Source organism: Diospyros lotus, chromosome 12 (genome assembly GCF_014633365.1).
Source record: "Diospyros lotus cultivar Yz01 chromosome 12, ASM1463336v1, whole genome shotgun sequence".
NCBI lineage: Eukaryota > Viridiplantae > Streptophyta > Magnoliopsida > Ericales > Ebenaceae > Diospyros > Diospyros lotus.
In genome coordinates, this window is record NC_068349.1 from 19,405,983 (window position 1) to 19,420,465 (window position 14,483).

Consider the following 14,483-nt stretch of genomic DNA (forward strand, 5'->3'; position numbering starts at 1 on the left):
TTAGTCTTCCATGGAATACTGGGCTTGTAGCAATAGCCCTTCCGCCTTAGCGGCACCCCATTGCAAAACGCATGACCTTTTGAATAGAAAGTATTTCTAGGGTTTTTGGTTCGTAGGCTGCGGCCTAACTGTCATTCTCTTTCTCTATAGATGTCTGATTTTGTTCAAGAGAACTCGGGTCAAAAGCGCAACAACCACATCATAGGAGAAGACGATACCTTGAACTCCGAAGACTGCCTCGTGATAGAGATGCATAACCCCAAGAGAGCGATCTCGCGAGCTGAGGAGGTCGCAGAATGGACGTCTTCAAAATCTGCTCCGACCATCAGTGAGCAGGTCGCTAAAGGAAGCAAAGTGCCAAAGGTTTTTAGATAACTCCCTTTCAAGGTCAAGTTCCACGAGGTGGGGACTTGCGCCCGGGAGTTTCGTTTCTCAAAGGATTACCGAGTGTGTATTCCTTCTCCGAGCTACCATGCAGCTTACCCTCCAACTGGCTTTATAGCTATTAACCCCCAACACTTTGAGTCTGGGTTTAGGTTTCCCATTGCACCGTATCTTCTCAACCTTCTGAACGAGCTCAAGCTCGCACCCTTTCAACTGACCCCGAACTCCTATGCCCAACTCACTTTCCTAACTCTCTTATTTCTTAGGAATGGGCTTTCTCCCCCATCTCCGAAACTTATCAAATTCATTTTTCCTTTAAGAACGCCAAGGACGGGCTATACTACTTGGCAACTCGTCTTTCTCAATACAAAGCCATCCTTCCCCAAGGCAGGGCAAAGGGTAAATCTAATGTGGGCGATTACAAGTCTAGTTGGTTCTTTGTTTCCTACCCCTTGCTTTTGTCACTCAAAAACTTCAGTTTCGCACTGACCTCGGGCAAGGGAATTTCAGTTCGCATAGGTTCTTTTGACTTTACATATGTATCCTGATGTCTTCATTTTCTTGTGTAGATTTCAAAAGCGGGAGGCCAAACTTGTCAGTTGAAGATGTCAAAGTCTTTGACAACCTTGTTGCTGCGGGAGCGGGCTTGGAAGATCTCGAGCTGAAGGACGAACTACTCAGGGAATACTAGCTCACCCCTCCCCTTGAGGCTGAGACCATAAACGAGAGGTTTATTCAAGTCCGGGGGACAGGGCCTATTTTGTCCGCATTTGAGATCGCTGAAGCCAATAGCAGTAGAAGGGAAGAAGGTTAAGCTGTCGTTATGGTGAACCTCAACCTCACCATGCCAAAGAAGTCCGGGGCCAGACAAATTGCTACTCCTCCTATGGCCCTGAGCTCAAGCTCGCGATGAGGAAGTCGGAACAGCAAACGCAAAGGTCAAGACCTCAACAGCAGCAGCAACAACAACAACAACAACAGTAGCAGCGGCCCCACACTCAGCAGCAACAACAACAACGCCCCCAACAGCAACAAGAGCAGCGAGCTCTTGCTCCTCATGATTGTGGGTCTAACCGAGCTTGCAAAAAGAGGTCGCAAATGAGGCTTCCAATGCTCTAGCTGCCGGGTCAAAAAGGGCATCAAACTGGCAGCGGGAGGACAATAGGGGAAAAAAAATGCCAAAGTCCCTAAGAAAGAGGTAGCCCTGGAGGCCATGCCAGGAAGGACCTATTTTGGCACCCACTTGGACTGTAGGCCCACACTCTTGGGCGCGAGTGCCAAGCCCCTGGATCATGAATGGATGAAAGGGCCAGCCCTTTATGATTCATTGCTCGCTATGGCATTGTAGTAAGTTTTGCTTTCATTTCTTGGCTTCTTGATTTTGTTTTTTTCCTCGAGCTAATTCTTTCTGTTTTACAGCTCGACCAAAGAAAGGTCGAGAGCGTTGAGATGCAGCTAAGACAAGCGCATCAAAGAAATAAAGACCTCAACGAGGACCTCCACCAGGCGAAGGATATGTGGGAGCTTGCCAACTCTAAGCTCATCGGTGAGCTAAATAAGGCTAAGAAGGAGTTGCGAAAGGCCTAAGATAGCTGAAGTTAGTCGAGGTGAAGTTGCAGAAAACTAAGGATGAGCATAAGCTGGCCGAGGACCGAGCCGATAAGTGTGAGCAGATGGCGGATGCGACCATCAATGAGATCAGGGTGGGTGTGGAAGCCCGGATTGACCAAGCACGCATAGAGGCCGTGTCTGACACCTGCTCAGTATTCCTCTACACTTTGTGGTTGAAACATCCAAAAATGGACTTCTCTTTCTCAAGTGATAAAGCTATCGAGGAGGTGAAACGGTCCACGGCTAATGCTGCTGAGGATGCTGAGGCTTTCACCTCCTTGAATCCATCCTAGGTCGTCCCACCTGCTACCAATGCCGAGGTTCGGCCAGCTGAAACTACCGAGGTCCAGCCCTCCGAGGCTGTTGAGGTCTAACCTACCGAAGCTACTGCTCCCCCTAGCTAGGCTTCCTTTTGCTTTTCTTTTTACTTACTTTGTAATACAAGTATTCATTCCATGAAATAGAGCATTTTCTAAACTCATGTATCTTGCTTTAAATTTGCCGTGAACTCAAACTAAGCAAACTTGAAGTTTAAATAAGATAACTTAAGACAACTTCCACAATACAACTTGAATCGAACTTTATGATTTGACTTGAAACGAGCTCCAGAAAGCTTCTGTATATCAGGATAAACTCGAAAGTATAACTTGGAAGAAATCTTTAAGAATATAACTTGAGAATGAATATTAAGTCCAGATAGACTCAGAGAATTCCCAACTCATGGCTTAGTAGGCTTAAAATAGTTCATCGATAATAGACGTAATAACCATTAATTAATGCATGTCTAGTAAGGTGCAGTCATCCATACTTCGGCAAATTGAGACAACCCTTAGATAACACGTCTTGATAGGATCATATTGATAACCTTGCTGAGATGTATGCTTAGGTAGATCGTCTTGTGATCTCAGCTAATATGCCATGCTTGAACAGCTCGTGATCAATGAACATAATAATTGACAATTAAGATGCGTGTCTGGTAGGTTGTAAACAGCCATATTTAAGGCAAATCTCAGCTAACACGTCCTTCACAATATAACATATAGGTCATAATGATAACATTGCCAAGATATATGTCCAGGTAAATTTCATTGCGACCTCAACTGACATACCTTGGCTTGTATTTGACTAACTTGTATTACCAAGCTATATGTCCAAGCGAATCATAGGCTGATCCCGACTAACATACCATGGTTTTTCACAAGCTGGACTAATCAAGAAGGAACACCCAGGTAGGTCGCAGACCATGACTTGAGTCAAGATGAAAGGACTCCAACTAGTGATCCTTCGACTTGCGTTGCCAAGTTATATGCCCAGGTGGATCATGGGTTGGTCTCAACTAGCACACCATGGCTTATTACAAGTTTAATGAACTAAGAGGGAATATCCAGGTGGGTCGCAAACCATGACTTGAGTCAAGATGAAAGGACCTCATCTAATGATCCTTTAGCTTAAATAATGGAAGTGGTTTGCTTAGTAGGTGCCAAACCATGACACTAAGTCAAGAGGAATAGGTCTCAGCTCGCAGACCAAGACCTGATTGGGGACCAAGATGAATGCTCAGTTAAGCCGCAAGCCATAGCACGTTGGCTAAGTTGAATGGGCTTCAGCTCGCAAACCATAGTTTCTCAACCCCTCATTTTGGAGATATTCAATCAAATAAAAATAAGGCGTAATGCACGAAAATTCATAAATTCTAATCAAAATTATGAAAATTAATTGCAATAGAAATTTGGAGCATAGGTCAGAACAATTACATTTATTGGAAGTAAGGACGGAGGTACTCTGCATTCCAAGCTCGCGGGAGAATAGCTCCGTCATATTTGCCAAATGATATGCTCAATTTCCGAAGTTTTCCTCGATGATAAAGGGTCCTTCCCAATTAGGGCCAAGAGTGCCTTCACTTGCTTTGCGAGCTCCAGGAAGTATCAGGTGCAATACTAGGTTTCCGACATTATAGCGTAGAATCTAGACCTTTCTGTTGTAGTACCATGCCACATTTTGTTGATAAATGACGACCCTCATGCGGGTTATATCTCTCACCTCTTCGAGTAGGTTAAGGCTCACTGCCAGCAGCTCGTCATTGTCATTTGAATTGAAGGTGGACCTTCGATGGCTGGTCACCTCGTTTTCTGCTGGGATGATAGCTTCAAACCCATACACCATTGAGAATGGGGTTTCCCCCGTGGTGCTTCGACCTGTAGTTCGATAGGCTCAGAGTACCGTTTGCAGTTCGTCCACCCAAGCTCCTTTTCTGGCCTCTAGTTTGGTCTTTAAGAGCTGTTTGATTATTTTGTTCACAGCCTCGACCTGTCCATTGGCCTGGGGGTGGTCCACGACCGTGAAACTCTTCTGGATCCCTAGCAATTCGCATAACTGAATGAAACTGCTCGCTAGTGAATTGGGTTCCATTGTCCGTAACTATTTTTCGTGGAACTCTGAACTTGTAAATAATATTATCCCATGTAAATATTTGTACCTTTGAGCTGGTGATCTGCGTGAGCTCTTTGGCTTCTACCTATTTTGTGAAGTAATCAATTGCCATAATGGCGTACTTGCACCCTCCACAAACTGTTGGAAGCGGCCCAATTAAGTCCATGCCCCAAATAGCAAAAGGCCATATGCTGTTCATCTAATGTAGGTAGACTGGCAGAGCTTGCAGGACTTTAGCAAATCTCTAGCACTTGTTACATTTATTGACCAGCTCTGCGGCATCTTGCTTTATTATGAACTAGTAAAACCCCTATCAAAGTGCCTTTTGTGCCAATGAAAGTGCTCTAGCATGATTACCGCAATAGCCCGCGTGAATTTCTTCCAGCACGATTTGATAGTCGGTGCCATCAACACACCTCAGAAGCGGGGCTGAAAACCCTCTCTTATATAATCTATCATCATAGATGCAGTACCGAGCTGCTCGAGCTCGCAACTTGCGTGGCTCCAACTTATCTTCTGGCAGCTTTCTGTTTTGGAGGTAATCCAAAATGAGATTCATCCATGAGCCTTGGGGCACGCCAATTGTCAGCATTTTAGCTTGCTGATCCGTGCTTGGGGTAGCCAAGAACTCTACTGGTATGGCCCCTAAGAATTTCGCATCTCTGGCAGTCACCAATCGGGCTAGTGCATCTGCGTGAGAGTTTTAAGATCGACGAATCTAGCGTATCTCATACTTCTCAAAGGCAAGCAGGAACTTGCATACTTTGTGCAAGTATGCTGCCATTTTTGTATCCCTAGCTTGATATTCACCCCGTATTTGGTTAACAACAAGCTGAGAATTGCTGAAAACTAACAAAGCCTCAGCTAGCACTTTCTTTGCTAAGCGAAGTCCTGCCAGCAATGTTTCATACTCAGCTTCATTATTGGTGGTTGGAAAATTGAATCTCAGGGCATAGAGGATCCTATGGCCCTCAAGGCTTATTAACATGACCCCAGCTCTAGCTCTCTATTTGCTTGATGATCCATCCACATATAACTCCCAGGTCGGAGCTTCCGAGCATTTAACTTTCTCTTCAATTGGACCAGCGAACTCAGTAATGAAGTCCGCCAACGCTTGCCCCTTTATCGTCGTCCTTGGTTTATATTCTATATTAAATTGAGCAAGCTCGATAGCCCACTTTAGTAGGCGACCCGAGGTGCTTGGCTTTTGCAAGATTTGCCTTAGCAGGTACTTAGTCAGGACTTCAATATGATGAGCCTGAAAATAAGGCCGTAGCTTCCTTAATACCATTACCAGGCAATTGGCCAACTTTTCCATTGGCATGTACCTTGTCTCCGTATCAACCAGGCTCTTGCTGACATAATACACGGGGTGTTACACCCCTTCATCCCCTCGAACGAGGGCTGCACTAAGAGCATGCTGAGATACTCCCAAGTATAAAATCAAGTTTTCTCCATCTTTAAGCCTGGCGAGGAGCGGAGCTCGTCCCATATACTATTTCAGCTATTGGAAGGAACACTCACATTCTTCAGTTAATTGAAAATCTTGTCTTTTTTTCAGCAACTCAAAGAATGGGGCACATTTGTCAGTTGCCTCAACAGCTAGCTCGAAGCAAGCTATGTACATTATATTCACCGAGCTGGCTGTGTCCACCATTATCCTTCGCACTTCGGCATTGTCGATCTGGGCCCGTATAACGAGGGCGTCATTGTGTGGCCAATGGACATCTCCGGCCTCTTCTTTCGAGAAAATGATTTCTCTGCCATCCCCTTAGCTTGCTTCATGGGTGCGATTTGCTCGTTTGACCCTGTCAACAAGACATGGTTGGTCTCACGCACGTACCTATCGTGGGACCTGTGGGAAGTTCCAGCTAGATGAGGTCCACCATGAATTGTGTAGATTGTTCAAACTGCCGGCGAGCGTTCATCATCAAAGGGAGGCGGCTGCTATGTCGGTTGTTGGGTCAGCTGATTGATCGGTTGCACCACATAGTCCCTCAATTGACTTCTTCTAATGAGATCCTCAATAGCATCCCTCAAAGCCCAGTATTCAAAAGTTTTATGACCCTGCCTCGTGATACGTATAGAATTTTTCCTTGTTTCTGAATTTGTTGGGAGTTTTTATCGAATTGGGCTTCCCGAACTCCTCCTTGTTTCTTTCCATGGCGAAGATCCTCTATTGGGGATCAAACAAGGCATAGTAGCTGTCGAAGCGACCCAATTGCGAAGGTTACTCTTCCCTCTCCGCCTTGTGAGCTCGCTTGGAGACTTGATTGTTTGAGCGTTCTCCCCGAGCTTCCCTTCTATTGTCTCTCTTATTTTTTTTCTTATTCTAGTTGGAGCCCCCGCCCTCTTCTTTCGGTCCGGTGGGTGTAACACCCCGTTTTTCTTCTTACCGAGCGTGTCACTATGCTGGGGCCCAAAATATACATAAATTATTTTTTCTTTCTTTCTCGGCACGTAACTTAACCTTAAGTACCAAATTCCAAACAAAACCCCCAGCAAATCATTAAAAATGCGAAAGCTTAAAATCGAAACCTGATATGGTACATAATCAATTCACTTTATTTATAACATAAGAATTCGTACCATAGTTAACATCATATTCTCAATATTGAAATACATAAATACATGGAGATTTCATAATATTCTAACAAGACAAATCATCAATAAAGCATCAGCTAAAACATATCCGAGTCAGCTCGCTGAATCCATCGACCACGCCATCACGTGCCGTCTCATCTCAACCTGCTTCTTGCCTAAGCTGCAAGTCTAAACTAGAACGTTGAATGTTCCAGGGGCATAACCTATTAGAAAATGAAACTTCTAGTGAGGGTCCAAAACATATATATATATATATATATAAATGCATGATGCAATAACATGAACAACATTTGCCCTTAATGTAACTTTCCTAAGCCCACCAGCCAGGCACGAAATCCTAGGCAAATCCCGAACCTCTGCAGGATAAGCCTAACGTTATTCCATCATTGCCCGAGGGAAATTACGGCTACACTCTGGGGGCAACATTCCATTCCCATGCACAAATATCAACGTGATAATAATATCGTGCCATACAATTATCATGACTTTCCATGCAATATGACAAAATGAATCATATCTTTCGTAAATATTATGCATATATGAGCAATTATATCTTTCATAAATATTATGCATAATAAACAATCATATCATGTAGGATAGGAAAACTCACATTTTGAGATAAACTTGCATTTTCTCGAAAAGCGTGCATCACCTCGATATGCGTGCCCACCTCGATTTTTTTTCCAACTCTCAAAAGTTACACCAATCACACCATCTCGATTACCTCAAACATAAAAATGATATTCTATTACTAAATATTTCAATATTCCATTTATTTCCTTTTTTTCTTCATTTTTCCTTCTAAAAATCCCAATAAATACCTTGGGACCATTTCCTCAAATCTATATTTACAACAATTCATAATAGACTATAAACTTTCAAGGAAAAATACTGGACTTACCCAGATGTTGCGTTTTCATGCAAAATAAGGCTCTTTGGGCTAAAATCAAGATATCGGGAATCCCAACTTCAAAACTCTTTGCACGGACCCCCGTAAAATAATTTTCTAGATTTTTAGGAATTTTTCCCAAAATTTTCGGACTGTCCACGCGCCCGCACGCGCTAGGGTGATTGGGCACGCGTGAGAGACCGCGCGTGACCGGCACGCGCCGGTCGTCTTCTCCGGCGACGGTCGTGCCGGCGATCTGAGTTGACTCCACTAGTTGAAAGCCCTCTTCAAGTCGATCCCTTTGGCATATCTCATGGCCTGAAAGAACAACCCGAAGGCCCTTAACTGGACGGCCAAAGCTTCGGCGAGGCCTCGAACGGCCATTAAACCTTGACCAAAATGGCCTATTTTCTCCAGAAATGACCTTCAAGCTATGGGCAACAAAAGCCCCATGCTTTGAACTCCCAATTTATTCGAAAACACGGCCAATTTGTAGCTTCTTTCTCCCTCATTTTTGGCATTCGCTAACGCTTATTTATAGGCAAAATCGAACGACCAAATGCTCTTGGCCGCCTTACCCATCACCTTAGGAGGCTCGACCTCCCCTGGATCGACCTCGAGCGAGCTTTAGCTGACCACAAAACCAAGTTGTAGGGCCAACATCGCAGCCAGCTTTTCTTGGTCGAATTTCTTGAAAATCTGGCCACCCCGACGCCCAACGATGACTCATGATGATTCCTTGACCTTTCCCGACCACTGCCCATGCGATCCCCGTGCTTGAAAGCGATGTTTGGCGACCAAAAAATGTCTGGTCGGATTTGCCTTTGGCCAAGTTTGAAAGATTGCAGTTTGGCCCCTCAACTTTTGGGCTATCTCACCTTGACCCTTTTCACTTAACCCCTCAACTTTTCATAATTGACTTTAGGACCCTTAAGTCCTAAAATATCCATTTGACCCCTGAGAATTCTGAAAAAATATCGTTTCGGCCTCCCTTTAGCAATTTCCAAAAATTGCACTTAGGCCCGAATCTTCGTTTTGGCCTCAAACCCTCTCGTTTCTTCCTAAAACCTTTGAAGGGTTGTTCTTCATGAAAAACCGAAACCTCCTCAAGCTTCCGTTGACTTTCAAGAAGTCGTCTATAACAATTCAGTATTGCAGCCTAATTGGCAGCTGCTATTTTGTTATACCGAAAACTGTTCCTGATCCGATTTCTTTCTTCACCATAAATCCTATCTCGGGGTGTTTGTTAATATCACATCATTTTTCTTTGGCATCTCGGCTCCAGGACATTCTCGGCAGTCGATTCGGTCATCCATACGATAATAAATTACCGTTATATCCTTAATTTATCCTTAAATTCCATTTTTGCCCCAAGATAAATTACCCTTGAGTCCTTTAGAATTTCTCGGGTATTACAGTGGGCTTTTTCGAGCCAAAAGCCTTTTCCCACTGAATCTCTTTGACAGCTCGTTCATAGAATTCCCTTAAGTCTTTAACAAGGGTCCTATAGATGCTCTCATAGAGCTTCTCATCTTTGCGGAGACTTGCAGAGATCGCAGTCATAACGCTTTCATTGCAGGGATCTTCGATATTGCTCACCTCGTGCCTGAACATGGCGATATTGTCTTTCAAAGACTCGTTTGTCCTCTAGAGCACTATGGCGAGGTGACACGGAATGGCGAGCTGCTTTTTCAGTGTCCTGTATTGATTGAGAAATCTTCGTTAGCACTCATTCCAACTGTAAATGCTGCGAGGCGGTAGGCCCTTGAACCAAGCTCGGGGAATATCACCCAAGGTCGCTGGGAAGACATGACATTTGACCAATGAGCTGGTTGTCTGCAAATCCATCTGGACATTGAATGCGTCTAAGTGGTCATCGGGGTCAGTGTCCCCGTTGTAGTACGGCATATTCGGGACTTTGAATCTACGGGGGAGAGGTTTGAGCTCAACTTCTCTAGTGAATGACGTTCTGTCCCCACGGCCATTATTCTGACCATGGACCCCTTATTGCACCTCCAATTGCCGGACTCTTTGACACAACTCCTCAACTGTAGAGTCCGGGTCCGCAGATCGCTAGGCTTGTGATCGCCTTCTTCTTTCCCATTCCAGAGAATGATGATTTGGAGGTGGATAATTATCTTTGATATTCTCCTCGCCCGGTAGAGGTCTTTCTTCCCGCAGATGGAGAGTCTTACGGGGTGAAGGGATTTCTGGTGGTCTTTCGATAGCCTGAACCTGAGCTTGGGCGAGGACCCTGACAGCATCAGCGAGCTACATAACTGTATTCTCCAATGCCTCCTAGCGTTGCTTCCAGGCCTGGATCGTCTCCATTCCGGTGGTCGGAGTGACGGGTGGAACAGGAGTCTGTGGTGACATGCTGATGGTAACTCCAACTAGCGGTGGAATAGGGGCACCCACTGCAGAAACAACGGGTCCTCTGGCCGATGGAACATTCAGCGGTAGATCGCGATGATTTTCTGGCAAATCGGCCACCGCATCAAAGTTTCGTGCGTTCCTTCCTCTTACCATTGCTAGCGATTAGAGCAAGCTCTTTCCTCTAGCGCCAAAATGTCAACGTTCAGAATTAGCCAATCATGATTCGTAGGCCCGCAATTAGTAAATAAGCCCAAATGCAAGGAGGAGGAACAGAATAGAAAGTATGTAGGAGGTTTTTACGTGGTTCAGCCAAAATGATGCCTACTCCACGATTGTTCTCTGGATATTCTGAGAAAGTAACAGAATGTTATTATTGTAGTTCTCTTCTTTTACAATGGTGTTTTTGGCCCTTATTTATAGTGAGGAGTGTTTACAATTGTATTAAAATACAAAAGTAGAAGAATGACATCATGGAGACAAGATGTCTTTATCAATTCCATAAAATCAAGAGTGGGGCTCCGTATTACCAGGGATCTGGTTTGCATCAGATAAGGTAGGTGGGTCCCTGCCTTCGGTTATTCAACAACAATGTTGTTATGCGAGCTGATAGTTTGACCGACGAGCTGAACGGTTAGACTAGCGAGCTAGAAACATTATTGGCAGCTCGTTGGGTATATCGCTGAGAGTTCGCTGAAGTCTTACTGGGAGCTCATTTGGTTCCACAATCTGAGCTCGGATTCCAACGATGTATGAGCTTGCCTGAGGAACTCGGCTGGGCCTACTGGGCTTTAGGCGATTGGGCCGACCTATTGGACTGAATTTAGCCCATAAGAAGTGATGCGAGAAATATGTATAACATTTATCATGTCATACAATTGTCAAAATTGAAACATTTGAATAAATTTATAAATTTGTGAAAAGATTTAAGATTTTTTTGCTATTTGTCCAAAATAAAACACCAAACACTATGGAGGGAAGTGACAAGAATTAATTATTTGAGAGGAAAAAATAAAGAAAAAAAAGTAAATAAAATAAAATAAAACCATTAACCCAAAAAGAAAACAGGGAAATTCTAACTTCTGAAATTAGAAGTGCGGATACAGCGTTGGGAATTACCTTACTTTCACTATTCGAATATGAACTTAATTTTGCTTAAGTTATGGGCTAATTGACTTTTCTATTTTTTTTAAAAAATAAATTAGAATTTTATTTAGGTTTAGAGACTGATTGTGATTGGTGGTTATTTTTATTTTTTTTTTACCATTTTCTCTAATTTTTTACTTCTCAAATCATCGGGCACTTTCCTTTACTTAAAGGATAAGTTTAATATTTTTATTTTTAATTAATTTATAATAATAGAATTAATTTGAGAATTATAAATATTTTATTTTCCTGATATATAAATCTAGTGTTTTGTGATAAAATTAATTACTGTTTTGTGATATATTTAGTTAATGGAGTTAAGTGCATTTTAGCATAAGTATTGGGGGAGAGTATACAAAAAATAAACTTTCTTTGTGTGTGATTCGATCTTTGAGAAGTTGCATCATAGCCTTGATCTTGAGAGATGGGTGATACAGAAAATCAGAGAGAAATTATTATTATAAGATTACAAGAAGAAAATATAAGTTAAAAAGTGTTATTGGATTGGAAGTAACTTATTACTGTAACTGCTGCTGGCCGTTGTAATGCTTGAGACATTAGCAGCAACCAAAAACAAAGAGCCGATTGTCAATGTGTTGCAGAGGAGACACCAACTGCCGCTTTGATGCAACCTCAAAATAAAAAATGAAAAATAGATACCAAACCAAAAACTGATATGAAATGAAATAAAAATAAGAAAACAGCATTTATAAAATAAAGTAAGAAATAAAAATACGGAGGAGGAGGAGAAACGTATAAATAAGAAAATTTAAAAAATATATATAAATATTAAAAATTATAAATTCTATAATACATTTAAATAAATATAAATATAAGTTCTATTATTCATGAATTATGACTTATTAATTAAAAACGAACAATAAATTTATAAAAAAAAAAAATCAAATAGGATACAATTTATAATAGTTCCTTTACTTCACTTCGTCATTCTATTTTTCTATGGTCTCATTGGCATCTTCATCAATTTAAGTTGGTTTTATTTTTTCTTATTTAAAGTGTAAGTTTACGTGGAAAAGAATAAATGAAACAAATATAATTAATTGAGTTTTAAAAAAAATATAAATTAATTAATAATATTAATTTTAAAATTAATATTAGAGATTTAATATTAAAAAAAGAAGAAATTGGAAGAAAAAAAGGAAAGAAGAAGATAAAGATTAAAAAAAAGCATGAGAAGAAATTGAAAGGTACGGAGAAGAAGAGATAAAAAGAAAAAAAAATTATAGAAAGAAAAAAGTCAAGTGGCACAGGAGGAGAATGAAAAAAATCAAGAAGCTACAAGGCAACATGGAAGACTAGAGACACAAGTGGGCCTATGTAGCAAGATATTGCGGAAACCGTTGCAAGCAAGCGTAACAATGACTGAGGCGTGCGCCAGGTATAGAGACCAAATTTTATTTGTCTTTAATCTTTTTGTGAACGAAAACACATTTTTAATATTTTCTTAATATTACAAAACGATCTCGAAAACATTTTTAAAATTGCAAAAACTTCTTGAAACCATTGTTTGGCCTCTTTTTGGTGTTTCGAGAATTGAAACATTTCAGAAATGCCAAAATAACACCCCTAGACATTTTTGTACATTATATGCAATCGCATTGCATTGTTGTCATAGACAAGAAGCAGCTAAAGGAAGAAAGATAAGTCCTTTGAGAAAAAACCATCTCATAGACTCATACTACGTCATTTTTCTTAATTTTATGTCATAAACCACGACATAAAATTACACCATGATGATATGAAAACCGCATACCATGTGCCGACTCTTTCTTAAGTAAAACAATTAATGCAATATTTCATATGATCAATATGGATACGATGCCACAAATATAATAGTAAAATGCCTATACAATACACCCTAAATTCTGGAATGTATAACTGTTCGCTTGAACTGGTCCAAATACATGCAACCTAAGTTCGGGAAAGTAAAATTACTCACCTGAACCCACTACACACACTAAATACCTTTAAGACAAGAGTAAAACTGGAATTGAACCACTCACTTTAATTCAAAAAGTTAATTTTTGCCTCGAAAAGCGTGTCACCTCGAATATCGTGCAATCCTTCATTCTAATAGTCAAATCGTCTCCTAATTACCATCGTATCTATAGAAATTAACATTTCTATTTCTCCCACATTTTCCTCTATTTTTCATATTTTTCTCTATTTTTTCATAAATTCCTTTCCTTAGAAACTCCAAAATAATTATCTATCATGCATTTTCACCAAATCTTTTCTCATGAATATTTCTAAAATATTTTTCTAAAAATTACAAAAATAATTTCAAAGGCAAAAAGTATCTCACGAGCCACCTCCAGCCTCGACGAGTGAAGCCAACGCGCAGTCTTTTTCTCCGGTTGTCTTCTCCGACGACAGTCGGCTCCGATGACTTTCAATGGCCAAAACGACTACAAGGGCTTGAAGTACTCGACGAGGCGACCCTGATGGACCCCTTAGATGGTCGGAACAGTTGTCGGAAAGCCCTCAAAAGCTTGATTGCAGGTGTGGCTCAGACGAAGCCCGATTTTCTAGCCAAGTCACTGAAAACCCTCTAAACCTATACCAAACTCTCTAGAAATTCTCTATATCACTCGAGGAACAAAAGCCCTCTAAACTTGAGGCTCGATTCAAGCTAAAACGCGGCCAATTTCCTTCGATTTGTTTTGAAACCTTAAGTCTCAAGAACCCTATTTATACCTGATTTCCATTGAATTTTCGACCAAACAGAAGCTTTCTTGATCACCAAGCTTCGAATCCTCATCATTTCAAGCCTTGAATTAAGCTAAATGGCGATGAAATGCCCTCAAAATTTCTGACCAGTTTTTGATTTTTTTAAATGCCAAATTCCCGTCACCACACCGTCGATCTCGGCCAATGGTCATGCCTATTCAAACCATCATGGCCTAGCGAACACCCTAGTGCCCCATGGAACTTTCGTCGACGACCGCCCCAAAGTTGACTGGTGATTTACAAGTTTCACACATATTTTTCATTAATTACACTTTCACTCCCAACTTTTGATATT